We start from the raw sequence: 17,597 nt of genomic DNA on the forward strand, positions 1-17,597 counted from the left end.
GCCTGTGGAATCCCATAATCCATGAACTATTGGAACTCATTTACAAATTTTTTTTAAACATTACATGAATATATTGTCTCATACTATAGAATTAGAATTTATAATCTCTATTCCATGATAAGATATCTTTGAGCTATAATGTATCTTAATTAAAATCTTTAGATAGGTTTTTTCCTCAAAAAGCATTTTATGAAAAAAATCAGATTTAAATTTAAAAAATCAGATGTTTATTTTTTTAAAAATAATTGATTTTTATCCACCCTGGCCTAATTTGATACCACCAGCTAGTCTCAGATTTGGTTTGGACTCATGACTGTTTCATCCTATACCAGTGCAATATGCCAGTGTTATAAGGCTGGATGACCAGGAGAGAGAGTGCACCATTCACAGATTTATCCTTTACTTCGATTGTAGGTACTGTAGATTAGGAAGTAGAAAGTACTAGGCCAATGAACTGTATTATTCTTTCATGTTAGCTTTGTTCTTCTGTGGATGACAATTTTGGGGTGAAGATCTTAAACAGTTCCTAAATTACCACTAAGATAAATCAAAGCCACAAAGCTTAAAAATAAATAAGACATACATAAACAGGAAAATATTATACAATCAACTGTTTTAATTGGGTGGAAGCTTCATTGCTGTGGTGATTTAAAAGTGGGTTGGACAAAGCTCTATATTGTAAGAAACAATCCTATTAGATCTTTCATCTCTAACCTAGATCTTTCATCTCTAACCTGTATGATTCATTGTGTTTCCAAGATAGTAAATTGTATACCCCATCTCACCAACTACTATGCTGTGGTAGTATTTTCCCATAGCGCTGAATCCTCATGCTTTTGACTTTGAATCTTTAGTTTTAGAACTAGTGTATACTCTGTTTCAGAGCAGGATGCAATTTAAAACCTAAAGGACCATAGAGTTGCTGATGATATTTGGTAAGTTTTCACAGCAGCCTCAGTTTTATGTCCTTTAGGGACCAATATCCTACAGTGTCAACAGATGGGCTGGATGATCTTGCAGGTCTTTGTCTCTAACTTCTGGGATTTTATGTACTAAGGTAAAAAGTCTTCCTTTTTTGCACAGCAAGGGAGCCCCAGATTTTTAAAAAAATAAATATAGGGTTTTTTCCCCATATGGAAGGAGAGCAAAGAAATAAAATACTGTTGTTATTTTCTCTCACAGAAAGTCACAAGCGGTGCTGAACTTCAGAGTCAAATTTGAATGCAGATTTGTTCCTAACTTGCCAGCCATCCCTGCAGGGAGCCCCTCAGAAATTAGAATTTTGGGTGTTGAACTGGATTGTTTTTAGTGAAGAATTTAATTCCCCTTGTGCTTTTGTTTCCAATATTAAAGTCTAATATGGAGAGAAATCAAAGAATGCCTTCACAACTCATGTATTACATAATGTAACCTTTCATTTCAGTGGTAGCAGGATATGTACAGAAGATTATAGGCAGGGACAGTTTTCTTATACTAACTTAACAATTTACTTCTGCTAGACTTCTGAATTTAAAGTGAACACATTTAAAGGAAGAATAGCAAATGCTGTCCAGGATTGTTAAATTATATAGGATTTATTATATTTGACATGTGCTGTCAGGATACATCACTAACACATTACATTACCAGGAATATTGGCCTTCCAACTGCAGCCTAGATACTGTATGCTGTTAGTCTGACACTTCTTCTGTACCATTCTATCTTATTTAACATTCACATGCCAAATGGAATCTAATGGATAAATAAATATCTTTGGGAAAAGAGCGTTAGATTTTACTTTCATATTAATACTGAGACCATGGAAAGACTTTCTGTTACTGCAAAAGAGCTGGAAATAAAGCTGTGGATGAAACAGCCTTTCTATTTGATTTAAAGACTTCAGATGTAGTCTAATTGTTACACATTCTGAGGTTTTTGGTTCCCAACTATGTTCGATATCAAAGGGTCCTTTTGAGTACTGATCCTGCAAAACTGTTGCACAAGTGCCTTTGTTTGTAAAGAATCAGGTCCTTATTATTGTACTTTCTCTTTTATAAATATTTAAAATTAGGAACACATATTAAATAGTAATAAAGGTGGAAGTCTATCTTTCTGCCCAGTGACCTATTTTAGATCACTGAAGACCATCTCGGCCCCTGAGTCAGTACATCTGTTAGATGACCGATACTGTGTAAATGCAAATACATATGGTATAAATACTGCACAGAGAAGGTCAAATAATTATCAAATTATCATTAGATATACTTGAATTTTTAGTTAGCATGAGCCTTCCCTCTTTGAGATGTATTGTGAACATTTTATTGTGTTATATTCTTAAAACAATAGGAAGTACCCTGAACAATTAAGCTGTGGCTTTTACTCAGATCAGAGTTGAAAGGTTTTTTTTAATTGCATGCGGCCAGTGATTTCAGTTATGACAAATTATGAGCATTCCTTGTATTACTAATCAAGAAGAAAAATTCACATAAAAATGAACTTCTGATTGTGGAAGTAATAAAATAGGTTTATTTTAGGAAAATAGAAAAGTTAAAGTTTCTTTTGAATGAGCACTATTAGTTTGAGTTCTTATCTTCTTTACCCAATGTTCTTTAAGAGAACTACATTTTTTTAATGCCATAAGCGTTTTTTTTTCCAGCCTACACATTGTATTTTTCAAACATCTGAAAAATTCTCTGGGTTTCTTTTCTAATGGATTCTGGCGTTTAGACTAATCATTAAAGAAAAAGAAAATGTGACCAGTCTTAAAGTATCAAGACATACAACTTAGCGTCAAACAACTGATAACCAGGACACCCTGAAGTATTCATTTGATATCCATCAAATACTAACAGCTATTTTTAGTAGTTTTAAGTGAAAAACAAATGCCTTAATACTTAATAGCAAAACATTTTTCAGGTGTTTAAACTATTGATATTTTATAGCCCTTTTTATTTTGGGTTCCCCTAAAAGACGGGTAATTCCATTTATTTACATGTGGGAAAGTACTTTTCACTGTTCCTTTTTTTTTTAAATTATTTTTATGGTTAGTGTTACACTTCAGAGCGATGCTGTAAAAGTAAACTGTGAATGAAATAGTAGAATACACACATACGGGCAACCCCCATTGATTTTAAAAAAGAAAAACAGATAACGTCTGGGCATTTACTGAAGTACATTTATGAGCACAGCTGGCCTTTTTGGCTACATTTTATGCCTTCTGAGGGGTAGTAAGATTTACAAAACACGTGAATGAAACACAGACATGCACCTACACATATGCGCACAAATCTAGGGAATTCTGTGATAAACCAGAGAGGGGTTTCATTTTTGTCTAATGCCAAGATATGCTAATCCAATAGGTAGCCCAAATTTAACAAATGAAATCAGCAAGGCAGAAGATTAACGTATGCTACTCACAAAGGGAGAAACAAGAGACTCTAGTCTAGACGATGAAACAGAACATGATTTGTGAATGCAGGATTAAGTTAGATACCATATACACTATTGAGGCAAGTTATGAGCCTTTTAAAAAATGCTTTAAAAAAACTCACTTCAGGCAAACTGCTTACAACAAAAAAGGGGAATCGGCAGGCTAATGTCAAGTAGAAAGGTTGGCTTCTAGATTCACTACAACAGCCATTTTATTCTGTCACATGCTTGGCATATATAAAATTTTCATTACATCATTAAGAAGTTCCAACAAAATCTGTTCCATGATAAGTGGAAAATTTCTTTTTAGCCAGTTTCACACATGGGGGAAAATTATATTTAAAAATGTCACCGTGAAATGGGTTCTGGTTTCCTGTGGCTGCAAAGTAATTCTTAGAGAGAGTTAAACAAAATGGAATTGTTAATACAAATTTCTGTTGTCCTTTGTGTAATATCTCAAGGACAGGCTTTTGCAAGAGAGCAAGTGAGGCAATATGGAGCCCTAAAGAAACTCTAACCATGTTGAACTTTGTAAGTGTTTCAAATTTTATTGCTAAGTGTAGAAATATTAAAGCCTGCATTCTTTGGCTTATGTACAAGTTATTTATTTTTTGATCAAACAGGAGCTAATCAGTTTACAATAAAAAAAAATAAAAAAGCAAACTTGAAATTCAACAAGATCTAAGCCTGTTAGAAATATAGATTTTTGAGGAAAACGCTGCTTAATAAGAGCCTAAGAAAATACCTATTTTACTCAACACAAGACCACACTCATAGTCCTACAGAAAGCAAACCAGGATTTGTAACAAACGGAGGACCAAATTTTACCTCTTACACTGGTGCAATTCAGGAATAGTTTCACTGAAGTTATTGGAATTGCTCCAGATTTACATCAGAGCAGAATTTGGTCCATTTTCTGGAATTAGCAAAAATGATATTGTTTCAAGTCTGCTTATTATGGTGTTTATGCATTGTGTAGTACAATCTGGTGTATGAATGTGATCTAAAATTATTACAATATGTATTCGCCTTCTTACTATCTTGTTATATACCATACATTTATATACAGCACTCAATAAGAGAGGATACGACACTTTCAGTCTTGTTCTAAAGCTATTGACATTAGTAAGCTTAAATTCAGGTTGCTAGAGGCCAAACTTCCCCCCCGAACTTCCAAAAGATAGAAGTCCAATTGTATGTGGAAAAATGAAACTATGGGTAAATTTGCCACTTTGGCATTTGGAAACTGAATAACTGGGGTGAATGCATATATAAAGGATAGGTTACATGCACAGTTACCCAATTTGCACACACAGTGGCCCTGAAGATGCATGTGTTTTGCTCTTGGACCATGAAAATCCCACCCATAAGATCTGATAGTTCCCAACTAACAGGATTCAGCATGAGAGCTTTATGCCATTGGAAAGTGGAGGTTCCTAGATTTTCAATGAATTACGCAACACTTGCTTAAAGCCCTTTTATTTTCCAAGATACTGGAGTTCAAACTCTTGGCCACTTATATACAGCAAGAGGGCAGGTTAGGTAATTTTTAGAGGTTTCTAAAATGGATTGGTCATAACTTCTTCCTTTTTCCAACTGTACTTTGGACTCTTAATAGTAAGGCAACCTGACTTGGCAGATGAAATATTATGAAAAATAGTTCCAATAAAACTTTAAAAATATGTCAGATTTTTTTTTAATGTAAAATGTATGGAATACGTGATGGGATGGCGGTGTATAAATTTTTACTGGCACTCATTTGGAATGACCAACATAATTCACTTGTGATTTCACCATTTGTGAGCATAAAATGCCCATTCAAAGTGCCTGCTGACAATCTTTTCTTTTCACTGCACTGCCCTGTATTCGGTCTATACCGAACATCATGCCATCAGGTGGGAGTCTGTGCAGCACTTTTTTCCCTACTCCCTGTCTTAAGCTCTGTAATTGTTGCTGGCAATATATTAACTAACTGAAGTTACAAGAGAAATTCAGATTGCTAGAGTTTATATAAAATGAAATGATCTGAACTGTGTTTTTGGCTAGTATACAGACGCTAATCTACCTACTATTGTGGATGGGGGGGAAAGTACATTATCATGTAGCTCACTGACTGAAGTATAACATTTATACAATATACTTTCTATTATGTGAACAGTTTAGGTCCCTTCCCTCTGAAAAGAAAAATATGTGGTCTTTTGTCAAACACAAGTCCCAGACCACAGCATATGTTGGCTGCTCAGTAGGATTTTTATCAGGACCAAGGTCTGTCTGCTGTGTGAGCCCAAAATGGAAAAAAATAAAACCCAGCTTTCCATCAGGGAGATGTGGATTTGCTGAGAGGAAGGAGCGATCTTGTAAACAAGTTCTATGCAGCGTACACTTTGTTCTCTTTCTAAACTGGGACCAGACCTCTCCCTATGGTTCATAGTACCCTAGAGTCTCCACAAGCCATGCTGGAGAAAAGTCTGACTCCCTAAATATACAGAGAGTGAGGTAGGATCCTTAGAGTGCTGGTATGGCTCCTGCAAAGAGATCTCACCAGATTTTTTTGCTCTGAAGACTAAAGGGGGTCACTCTCTCATCCATCCATCTCCATTTCTGCACCAGCTGCATTTGTCTAGTGAGGTGTGGCTAATCTTTGGGGTCACTGTACCCCTCTTCATTTCCAATCTCCTTTCAAGGTGAAATGGAAGTATCCCCTTTGCATAGCAAACAGTATCTTGTATACTCGCTGTTTAGTGATGGGACTCAGGGGTGCTCCAAACCCTCCTGCATGCCATGAAGTTCAGCTTCTTGTCAAAACTCTGCAGGAGCATAGAGTGTGGACAGGCCTGGAGACTAGTCAGTAGGACCATGAACTGGCCACAAACCCTGAGTAGATGAATGCAGCAGGTTGCAGCCTTTGCTATGAGCTGCAGCAGTAGGATAGCTGCCTGGCTAACTTGTATCCTGCCTCTAAGCTTGGAGATGAAGATTTCATGCAAGCCCATTTCCTAGATACCAGCTGTCAAAGTGATGCACACACTAGAAGCTTCTGATCCTGCAGATAGTGAATTTCCTTATGCCCCACGGAGTCTCAATGATTTCAGTGGGACTTGATGGAGGGGCATAAGGATTTGCTCACACAGATCCCTTTGCAGTGTGTGTGTGTGTGTCTAAAATAAATAAAAACGATAAGAAATGCAAGATTTGAACTGGTTCCAGAAATTCACCATAAGGGAAAATCAGTTTTAACCTTCTTCATACTTTGCATAATGTAAACCTTAGATTCTCAATAAATATAGCAAAAAAATGCAAGTGTTGGTACAAAGAAGTATAAAACAGGATACAGTTATCGTGTTTGTATAGTTTATATCTTCCTTCATTCCCTTATGTTTTGGTTCTTTAAATAATTGAAAATACTATTTTAACTATAATTTTCTCCCTTTAGAAATCTTTTTTGTTTATTCAGAGGAAGCGTCAGTAAAATACACTATAATTTTGTTTTTAAGTAGGAAGCTGTTCCTAATAGAAAATGGTAAAGGGTTTGTATACTTAGAATTATTTTTTAAATCTTTCTACTTCATATATGTTTTGTAGAACTAAGTTATGTCATGTGTCTGTCTTATGGAAGTCTTCCATGTGCAGCCTTTCATATGCACCTAAGTAAACCTTTCTTATTTCACGTACACTGCTAGACCAATCCTTGCTCATTAGGACTTGCCGGTTGACGGTGGAGAGATGATTGGTTACATAGTACTAGCTTTCCTTATTTCCAGCTGCTAAAATGACTTTAAAGACAACTAACACTAAAAATAAATATGATCTTAATATCAACAATCTCCACAGAGACTCAGACATTATACAATGGTCAATGGGAGGAATGTTGTCCGCACAATCCCAAATGACGGTTAGAGGTTCCACTATACAATCTCCCTATTAAGATGCAGTCCACACTGCGTTTAAAAGAGAGGGAGAGAGAACCTTTAGAATCAAACTACATGTTTCCATTAATTTACAAGACTTTTCAAATATCAACGCCAGTCCTGCAAACAGTTAAGCTTGTGTAATGTCACTCATGTGAGTAATCCAATTGACTTCAGTGGAGCTCCTCACATGATTTAAGTCATGTGTAATGCCAACAGATCCTGGTCCTCAGTGCGCGGGATTGAATCTGGGACCTCTGGAGTTAAATGCATGAGCCTCTACCGCATGAGCTAAAAGTCACATGGCTCTTAGCCAAGGCTGTAGCAGACTCATCAATCACTAGCTGGGCTAGGTGCCACTGGAGGGGGACAGAGTGCCACACCAAGCAGGCCCGGGTTACGCATGCACAGGCTTTAGTGTTTGCAGGATTTAAGCAATAGATAAAAACATTTACTGACCCACCGAGCCACATACGATAATCTTCAGAAGTTCGAGAGCCGAAAGACACACACAACCCGCCCTACAGGGCGGCCCCTACCGGGACGCAGGTCTAAAGCCCCAAGACCACCCCCCTCCCCATGTGGCAGAAGCCTCTAATTCCACCATCCTGTCACAGGACAGAAACCCTGAGCTCCCCCACCCTCAAGTCTGGTGGGTGGAGAATAGGGGGGAGTTTGTGGGGGCTCCACGAGCCACACTATAACTGTAAAAGAGCCGCATGTAGCTCACAAGCAACAGTTTGGCCACACCAGATATATGTGATATACAGATGTGGCTGGGTGGATAATTTGAACTTACAGAAATACACCCATTCCACATAGGTACTGCAGGTACTCCAAAAAGCCGAGACATCACAATAGTAGTGAATCAGTGTTTCCAACACTGTAACGTAATTCGTGGACTGCCACTTTCAGGAGGCAGTAATAACGAAAAATGTTGGTAGCCATGGAAGGTAGATAATGGCATAGGGCAGTTTATAGTATGTTTCCAAATATCCATGTTTTGCTGAGTCAATCTACGGTTTTATTGAGAGGGGATATGAGGCTGTCTTTTAAATTGTAAATTGTCACAGGCTGGTTTAGAAAACATTAACTCAATAAGCCAATCAGTGTTTGCTTTCATTACTATGAAAAGAAGATTTTGTGTAATTTTGACATCCTACAAATGCTACTGTGCAGATCTGCCCATTTTCACATGCAGGGTTGTGAATTATGGTAATGGAGGAGGAGCCGGGTTTTTTTTTCAAATATTTCAAAGAAGAATTCGGTAAGTGTCTGTGGTAAATTGCTGCTCCAGCAACATCTTCAGTATTATTGACCAGTTTAAGACTCTGTACTTTTTATGGTGCTCTCGGATAAGCTAATCTGTACTGCCTGTACACAGCAATATAAATCAGTGCAACTCCATTAACTTCAGTGAAGCCACACTGTTTTACACCAGGTTAGAGTATGAGTTGTTAATCTATAGAGTGGACGTATTTGAAAGGAAGGCAAGTTGCTTGCTTGTTTTTAAATTAGTATCTCAAGATTCAGAGATATAGCAGGATTTGGTAATCCTGCTTGCAATAGGAAAGTGGGACAGTTTGCTGGGCAACTAATGGTTTACCCATCAGCTTTTGCATGGTTTAGCCCTTTATTTAAAACTCATACAAGAGCTCATACCTCCTACGCTTTCCATTCTACACTTTTGCGTGCCGTCCCATATGGTGTAAATAATGCAACCAGAAACTGTCAGCCCAGTTCCGCTCCTATTGTAGTCACTGGCAAAACAATAGGGTCTAAACTGGGACTATATGCCAATGTTTTGCTTGTACACTGAAAAATTAGGGCATTTCATATTATTGTGTAGACAGGGACTATACAAAACTAAAATATCAGAAGTGGTCAGGCCATGCAGTGTGTGGTTAAAAAAAAAAACCAAAAAAAACCCTGCCACTAAAATGTGCAGTCCTTTACATTTGTTAGGGGAAGAAAAATGTATTTCAATTTTATTATTTTTGAAGCTATTTATCAAGGAGACAAATTAAATTTTCATTTAGTTTTATTCAATTAATGTCTTAGAAAAAAGTAATAGGTATTTGGCACTGAACAACATACCACTGTAGAGTCCTGTTGATGTTCAGAATCTATAAAGCTTTTGTTTACAGGATAGTGGTTTAAGTGACTGTGGAGGAATTAAGCTAGAAAGAAACACTGCTTCATGCAATGTTAAGTCACTATGAAGTAACAAGATTGTCATGATAAGATATTTGTATAGATTGCTCCATTTTAAAGTAAACAGTGTGTAGTAGTTGCACTCTACAAGCACTTGAAGACCATTATAAGAAAGTATGCAATTAAGAGTATTTGGTTTATACAACATCACAATAAAGTTACAATGAAATATACATGTGGGAATAGACTGTGCAATTTTTGTGTTGGCAAGCGCTTTGTCACATCAGAGAGCCCACAAATTTCAATGAGACTAGTTGCAGGAGTAGATGCTCATCAATATGAATAAGAGTTACACAATCCAGCCCTTAAAAAGAAAATTTTAGGGGCCAAATTCTGATGGGCCTTTTTCCCGTTGAATAGTAAGTACATTTCTCCTTGGGTTGTCCCACTGAAGTCAATGGGATTACTCATGAAATAACACACTACTCAGTGTGAGTATCGATATCACAATCTGACCCTAGCTAACCAGGCAACTATCTATGAAACCTCTAATGAAAAACCAGCAGTTTTATTTATTTTGATTTTTCTTGCATGCAGAATTTTTTTGTATTGCAAATACTAGCTGAAAGTCCACTTCCGTCCATAAAGCCAGGGTTTGGCCACTTGCTGAAAGAAGCCAAGCAAAGGGTGGACACTTTTCATGTTTTTACATATGATTTTAACTTTGTCCTCTTTAGAGCAGGATCTTTTTACATTACTGCTGGGTTGAGCATGCTGGTGGAGTGCAGTAAATAAATAATGTGGCACAAAGTAAATATTTGTTCTTGTGTTAGTGGCCTTCTTTCAGTTACGCCTCAAAAGCAAAGATATCAAGGTGGGTGCTATTCATGGAGAAGAAATTGCCAGCAGGGAATTCATATGCTTTCTACATACTGTGGGGCAGATTTACCACTGCATTACTCCATTTTTACCAGGGTCTAAAGTATATGTGGCATGACTGTTTATTTCACTGATGTAACGGTGCTGGGAAGAGATACAGGAATTTTGGTAGTACCGTAAGAATGAGGTTGACAACAATGTTTCTTTAGAGTAAAATAGAAAGCTAACTTTTGTGTCAGAGTAGCACAGATGGAGATGGTCTTTCATAACCTTTTTTCCAGACTTTGTTAAACAATATACTAATAATTTAACCAAGGTAACATTCCTACCCTCAGGTAACCCGCTGTACAATCAGTCTTGCCTTAATGATATTTTTCCAGATAGTACATTCTGCCACCAGTGAACCAGCACATCTTACTGTACTGAGTGAAATTATAGACCGAGAGTTCTAAAAAGCAGACAGAACAATCCTGCGAGGGTCATTTGTATGTTTCACAATCGTGTCAGACTATTTGTATTAGCATAGTCCCAAAGAGCAAAGGTTTACAAAAGAAAGATTGTCCACCAACCAGTATCTGAATACTGGCCTACATTTTCTGAATGTATGCCTGAGTTTGAGGGTGGGGACGACGCACAATGTAGATTACTGTGTTTTACGTAACGTGTTATGGACCAGATGTAAATATTTTGTGTTTTTTGGGGGGAAGGGAGTGTAATTTAGGTTCCCACTAGACTTTGTTCTCTGCCTTTACACCTACCATTTGGCATAGGTTCTAGCCAGTAAAAGAAAACTGAGGGTGGGTGGTTGTGTGGTTTTTGTTTTTTTTTTGCCTCAATTGCAACAGCTGCAAAACAGATGTAAGCTACATGAAATCTGCCAAAAATCTCTTCCAAGTTTCCCACCCATTTTCCACCAAAGAGAAACCAGTCAGGTGATATGAACATAGTCCTTAAGGTAACAAAAAAGATGGGATCTCCCAATCTTGCCTTTTTAGAGACTGTTAAAAAAGAAGCATTCCAGAAAAAAACACCCCTAGATTTACTACTATGGAAATTAAAAAAACAAAGTTTATATTAGTACCAAGTCCAAAAAACATAATTCTGAGTAGCCTGAAATGAATAGGGAGAAAAAGAGATTTGTGCACAAACCACAATAAAAAGCACTGAAGCAGAGAGAAAATCAAAGGTCTGTAGGAGTTTATAATTGACATGACACCTTCTAAATCCACCACACTTTCTGGATTTTTGATGCCTGATTTTTGAGTATTTATTTTTAGATGCCTTAAAATGCTACGCAGAACCCCATTGACTCACTCTTTGCCAGCATAATTACTATGCTGTGTAATTATCTTAAACTACTTGTAAATAAACACACTGATATACACCTTGTGGGCATTTAACTAACTAAATTTCAGAATCAAGCAATACAGTTAAAAGAAAAGGAGTACTTGTGGCACCTTAGAGACTAACCAATTTATTAGAGCATAAGCTTTCGTGAGCTACAGCTCACTTCATCAGATGCATATCGTGGAAACTGCAGCAGACTTTATATACACACAGAGAATATGAACCAATACCTCCTCCCACCCCACTGTCCTGCTGGTAATAGCTTATCTAAAGTGATCATCAGGTGGGCCATTTCCAGCACAAATCCAGGTTTTCTCCAGAATCCAAATCCAGAAAACCTGGATTTGTGCTGGAAATGGCCCACCTGATGATCACTTTAGATAAGCTATTACCAGCAGGACAGTGGGGTGGGAGGAGGTATTGGTTCATATTCTCTGTGTGTATATAAAGTCTGCTGCAGTTTCCACGATATGCATCTGATGAAGTGAGCTGTAGCTCACGAAAGCTTATGCTCTAATAAATTGGTTAGTCTCTAAGGTGCCACAAGTACTCCTTTTCTTTTTGCGAATACAGACTAACACGGCTGTTACTCTGAAACCAAGCAATACAGTTAGTTGATGTTGGATTTGAAACTTGAGTGATGTCCAAACTTTTGTTTCAACAGAGTCCCTAGAAGTTTAATCATTCTGTTGTGTAAACGTAGTTACTAAGAGGAGTGTGCTTGGTGTCTAACGTTTCTGTGTACTTTTCCAATTTTAGCATTTAGTTGTATTTGTATTTATCATGTGTTTTTTCTCAAGGTTCTTTGAACATCACATGGTGCTATAGAAGATCTAAATGTTTAAAATAAACACAATTTAACATTTTTCTCATGCCTGTGTTTAAGAAATCAGAGATTCATCAGGAAATATACAAAGATGAACTAATTCAGTCAAATTGTTGATAACAAATTATTACTTAGTCTGAGTTTTCTCAGCATTTCCAGTGACATGAAAAGGGTAAATGTTGGCACAATGAAAAGACTAGCAACTAGAAGTTCATGATAGGGTCCTTCCTTGTATTCACTGAACATTCTTATGGCTACTAGCAATGAGTACAAAGAAAAATTAATTTAATCTCTCAGCTCCAGAATGTATGACTCTAGCACCTAAAGATTACTGTGATAAGCACCATAGGAAACCCTAAGCAGCCAAAGCCCCCAGTAGCTGTAGTAGCTGTGGCAAAAGTGATTTGAATTCTCCCTTAAGATGCAATAGTTTTGCTGCTAGTACTGCAGCCAAGCAAATTAATTTAAGGTGCTCTACTGGTAGATAACTATAACTGTCATTATATGAAATGTAAACAAGCTTAGACTGTGCTCTAGCAATCAGTGTGTGCATGAAGAGTCACCAAACAAGACAGTCCAGACTCTAGAGGCAAAGAAAGGGGTGAATGACAATCCTTGAAACACAGGCATTGATTTGCAAGCCATGTTGGATGCTTCCAGTGTGAAGGCCAGTTAAAGCATGCTTTACCAAACACTGAACCCTCAATGACATCAGCTCTCTGTGAGAGGCCAAAAACAAAACAAAACAAAACAAAAAAAACCCTCACAAAAATGCAGACTTTACCAGTGTGCCAATCTGCCAATGAAAACATACTGCTGACAGAACTACTGCTCTCAAAAATGTACAGTGTGACATTTACTAGTATCCAGTAATGGTAGGAACGTCTAAATAACAAATTGCCCCAGCAACTTTAGTTTCACACAGGAAATGGCTAAAACAGGTAATGTTACTGGCTGTTCTAAACTCACCATTCAGGCTGTATGCTAGCAAGCATGATTAGGAGAAATACTTCTTATGTGCTTGTGTGACAGTTACATTTGCCTCTTTGTGCACCAGTATCCTAGGGGCTTGGGATTTAGATTCTGAATTCCTGACTTTCACAAGTTTAAAACCTAAAGTTTTGACTTTGACCTACAAATACCATTATCCAAAGGATGACTTGTCTCACTGAGATGTATTTTTTTATCATTAAGGTTGTACTGCATTCTTAGTTCATTTACTGTTCTCTGTGATGATCCATATGCTTGCAGTAAAGAATTGCCATCAGTGTCTTTCCCAATTGCCATGGCACCAAGCGTTACTTTCTGCTTAACTGTAGGTGGTACTATGAAGCATACTTCTCAGATCAAAAAAGTCTTAGAGACTTTGACAGAATGATGAATGTGTCTAATCTTAGAGCTCATGCCACGTAGAAGGGGAGGGATTTTTTTTCACAGGAACTCAGTGTTATTCAAAGGATTTTAATCAAAATTATTCTTCTACTGATTAATATGTATGCATACCTGGAGCTGTCTTCTCTCCTCTCCTCTCCCTCTCTCTCTCTCCTCAGAATATTCCTTTTACCATAATTGGGAGACATACTTCATGAATCAAGATGAAAAGACCTCCTTGTTTATGGCCTTTACATCCTGAGCATTGCTCCGTCTGCAGGAAGTCACTATTAACTGCCTTAAATTAAGGCTTCTCTATATTGGAAATTTTGCCATTTTAACTATACTGGTAGAGTTAAAGTGCCAAAACCCACCTACTGTGGACATAGTCGTACCAGTGTAAAAATGCATATATCTGTATAACTTCTTCTGGTTCAGGACTGAAATAAGCTATACTGGTAAAAGCCCTAATATAACCACAGTTATATGGATATAAAGGTGCCTTATAACTGCATCCATAAAAACATGACACCCTGCCACTGATATCGTTATATCAGTATAAATTTTCTAGTATAGACCAATCCTCAGTGTTTAATACTAAAGCATGAAGCAGTGCTTAAATACTCCAAAATCAAACTACCATTGTGGTTATCAACCTTATGAACAACATTGCTGCGGTTCATGTAGGATCAATGTATGTTCAGAGCTATATTAGGAAAGAGTTCATGCCTGTGCAAGATGTCTTCAAGTCACCAAGGCCTGATGAAATTCATCCTAGAATATTCAAGGAGCTGACTGAGAAAGTATCTGAGGTATTAGCGATTATCTTCTAAAAGTCATGGAAGACGGGAGAGATTCCAGAGGACTGGAAAAAAGCAAATATAGTGCCAAAAAGGAAAATAAGGACAAGCCGGTGAACTACAGACCAGTCAGCTTAACTTCCATACCTGCAAAGATAATGGAGCAAATAATTAAGAAATCAATTTGCAAATACCTAGAAGAGAATAAGGTGATAAGTAACAGTCTCAGCATGGATTTGCCAAGAACAAATCATGTTAAACCAACGCAATAGCTTTCTTTGGCAGGGTAACAAGCCTTCTGGATAGAGAGGAAGTGGTAGATGTTTCATATCTTGACTTCAGTAAGGGTTTTGATACTGCCTCTCATGACCTTCTCATAAACAAACTAGGGAAATACAACCTTGATGGAGCTACTATAAAGTGGGTGCATAACTGGTTGCAAAACTGTTCCCAGAGAGTAGTTATCAGTGGTTCAGACTCAAGCTGGAAGAGCATATCAAGTGGGGTCCCACAAGGATTAGTTCTGGGTCCAGTTCCGTTCAGTATCTTCATCAATGATTTAGATAATGGCATAGAGAATACACTTACAAAGTTTCTGGACAATATCAAGCTGGGAGGGGCTGTAAGTGCTTTGGAGAGTAGGATTAAAATTCAAAGCGATCTGGACAAGCTGGAGAAATGGCCTGAAGTAAATAGGACAAAATTCAATAAGGACAAATGCAAAGTACTCCACTTAGGAAGGAACAATCAGTTGCATACCTGCAAAATGGGAAATGATGGCCTAGGAAGGAGTACTGCAGAAAGGGATCTGGAGGTCATAGTGAATCACAAGCTAAATATTAGTCAACAGCGTAACACTGTTGGAAAAAGAAGCAAACATCAGTCTGGGATATATTAGCAGGAGTGGTGTAAGCAAGACACAAGAAGTAATCCTTCTGCTCTACTCCACGCTGATTAGGCCTCAACTGGAGTATTGTGTCCAGTTCTGAGTGCCACATTTCAGAAAATTTGAGAAAGTCCAGAGAAGAGCAACAAAAATGAGTAAAGGTCTAGAAAACATGACCTATGAGGGAAGATTGAAAATATTGGTCCTGAAGAAGAGAAAACTGAGAGGGACATAACAGTTTTCAAGTACATAAAAGGTTGTTACAAGGAAGAGGGAGAAATTTTTTTCCTTAACCTCTGAGGATAGGACAAGAAACAATGGGCTTAAATTGCAGCAAGGGCAGTTTAGGTTGGATATTACGAAAAACTTCCTAACTGTCAGGTGGTTAAGCACTGGAAAAATTGGAGGTTGTGGAATCTCCATTATTGGAGATCTTTAAGAGCAGGTTAGGCAAACATCTGTTAGGGATGGTCTAGATAATACTTAGTGCTGCCATGAGTGCAGGGGACTGGACTAAGTGACCTCTTGAGGTCCCTTCCAGTCCTACATTTCTATGATTCTAAGTGTAACTATCACTTATAATCCTAAAAAGATGATTTAGGCTTCCATCTAAAGGGATACATGGAGAGTGCTCGTATAAGGATTCAAGTATATGGAATGAGATTTGTAAATTACACATGGACCTGAATTGGGGTGAGGCAGAGCTGCAGCAGCTGAGGAGCAATTCCAAGAAGGAAATGCAGTGTGCATGCCAGCATGCTGAAAATTTTGGGGAGAATTATGCTTCCTGGTGGCTCCCCCAATTGGCTGATGCAACACACTCTGCAGGCTAGTACAGAAGGAAGAGGGGAGCATGACTCAGGTTCCTTCCTGCCATTTTTGAGGTAATTTGCACCCTAGATTATTAGGAAGGAGCTGTGCTCCCCTGAGAACAGGGGACTTAAGTTTTTTGTCCAGCTCTTTTGCTTTCAGTGGAGCAGTGGGAGAAGGCTGTTTTTTACCTCTCTCCATTCTACTCTCACCTTCTCAACTGCACAGGGACAGGACACAGTCTCATCCATAATGAGGTACTGGAAATTTATATTTTGCATCAAATAAAAACATTTCCCCCTATTCAGTTTACATTCTTATATCCTGGCCACCACCATGATATCACTGATATTGGGTTTGGTTTTGTTCTTTAAATTACTCCATTGGGATTTGAAGCTATAACCTGTGGCAGCATAAACCCGTGACTGTAGCATTGAATCATTCATTAAGATTTCTCACTAATTTTTGCACAAAAGCCACTGATTTTTTTTTTTCAAGCAACAGGGTAATACTGACCCCAAACCCACTCTCATTCTACTCTTCCAAACCTGCATAATTGTTAATAGTTTTGTTATTAGGCTCAGTGGTCTGGTAGGCTATTTCAAGCATGCTAATGACTCATCTGACCTAGAACGTCAGAGAGAGACTCCTTATGTGTCTGTCCAGTTGGAAATTGATGCAGGTTTCTATTTAAATCAGTGGCTGAAGTATGAATGTATCTGTGACATTTTTGAGATGGTTCATGAGGCCAGGAGTTCACAAATGATTCTTATGCTGCACGCTTACTAATGTTGAACTTGCAGGTATTGTGACATGCCCAGATTTGAAAAAGATAGAGCAAAAGACATTTTATGGGACAAAACTTTAGGAACGTCAACAATCAGATCATAGCACTTATTCAAATGGGGCCTGGTTCAAAGCCCATTGATGATAATAGAAAGACTCATTGACTTAGTAGCTTTGCATCAGACCCCTGATATTTTTCTGTGAGAGTAACTGAAACTATGAGGGTTGTGAGAGGATTTTCACTGTTGTGATCATGGCAGAGATAATTTCCCTGCATCTTCAGCAAGAATAGTTTAGGGTATGGGCTATGGTGGCAGCACTACTTTCTATTGCGTGTCTAAAAGTTTGGGGGTTTATGGAATGTCTACTTCTCGGCATGCTAGGGGGAAGCACCTTATGATTCTGCAGCCGGTGCTCATCCA

At 37.9% G+C, this 17,597-nt stretch overlaps 1 protein-coding gene across 1 annotated transcript in view; it reads left to right on the forward strand.

The window, feature by feature from the left end:
• The window catches only part of MEOX2 (mesenchyme homeobox 2), a 71,556-nt gene that overhangs the window by 35,928 nt on the left and 18,031 nt on the right, over positions 1–17,597 (forward strand). The window lies entirely within an intron of this gene.

Source organism: Lepidochelys kempii, chromosome 2 (genome assembly GCF_965140285.1).
Source record: "Lepidochelys kempii isolate rLepKem1 chromosome 2, rLepKem1.hap1, whole genome shotgun sequence".
Classification (NCBI taxonomy): Eukaryota; Metazoa; Chordata; order Testudines; family Cheloniidae; genus Lepidochelys; species Lepidochelys kempii.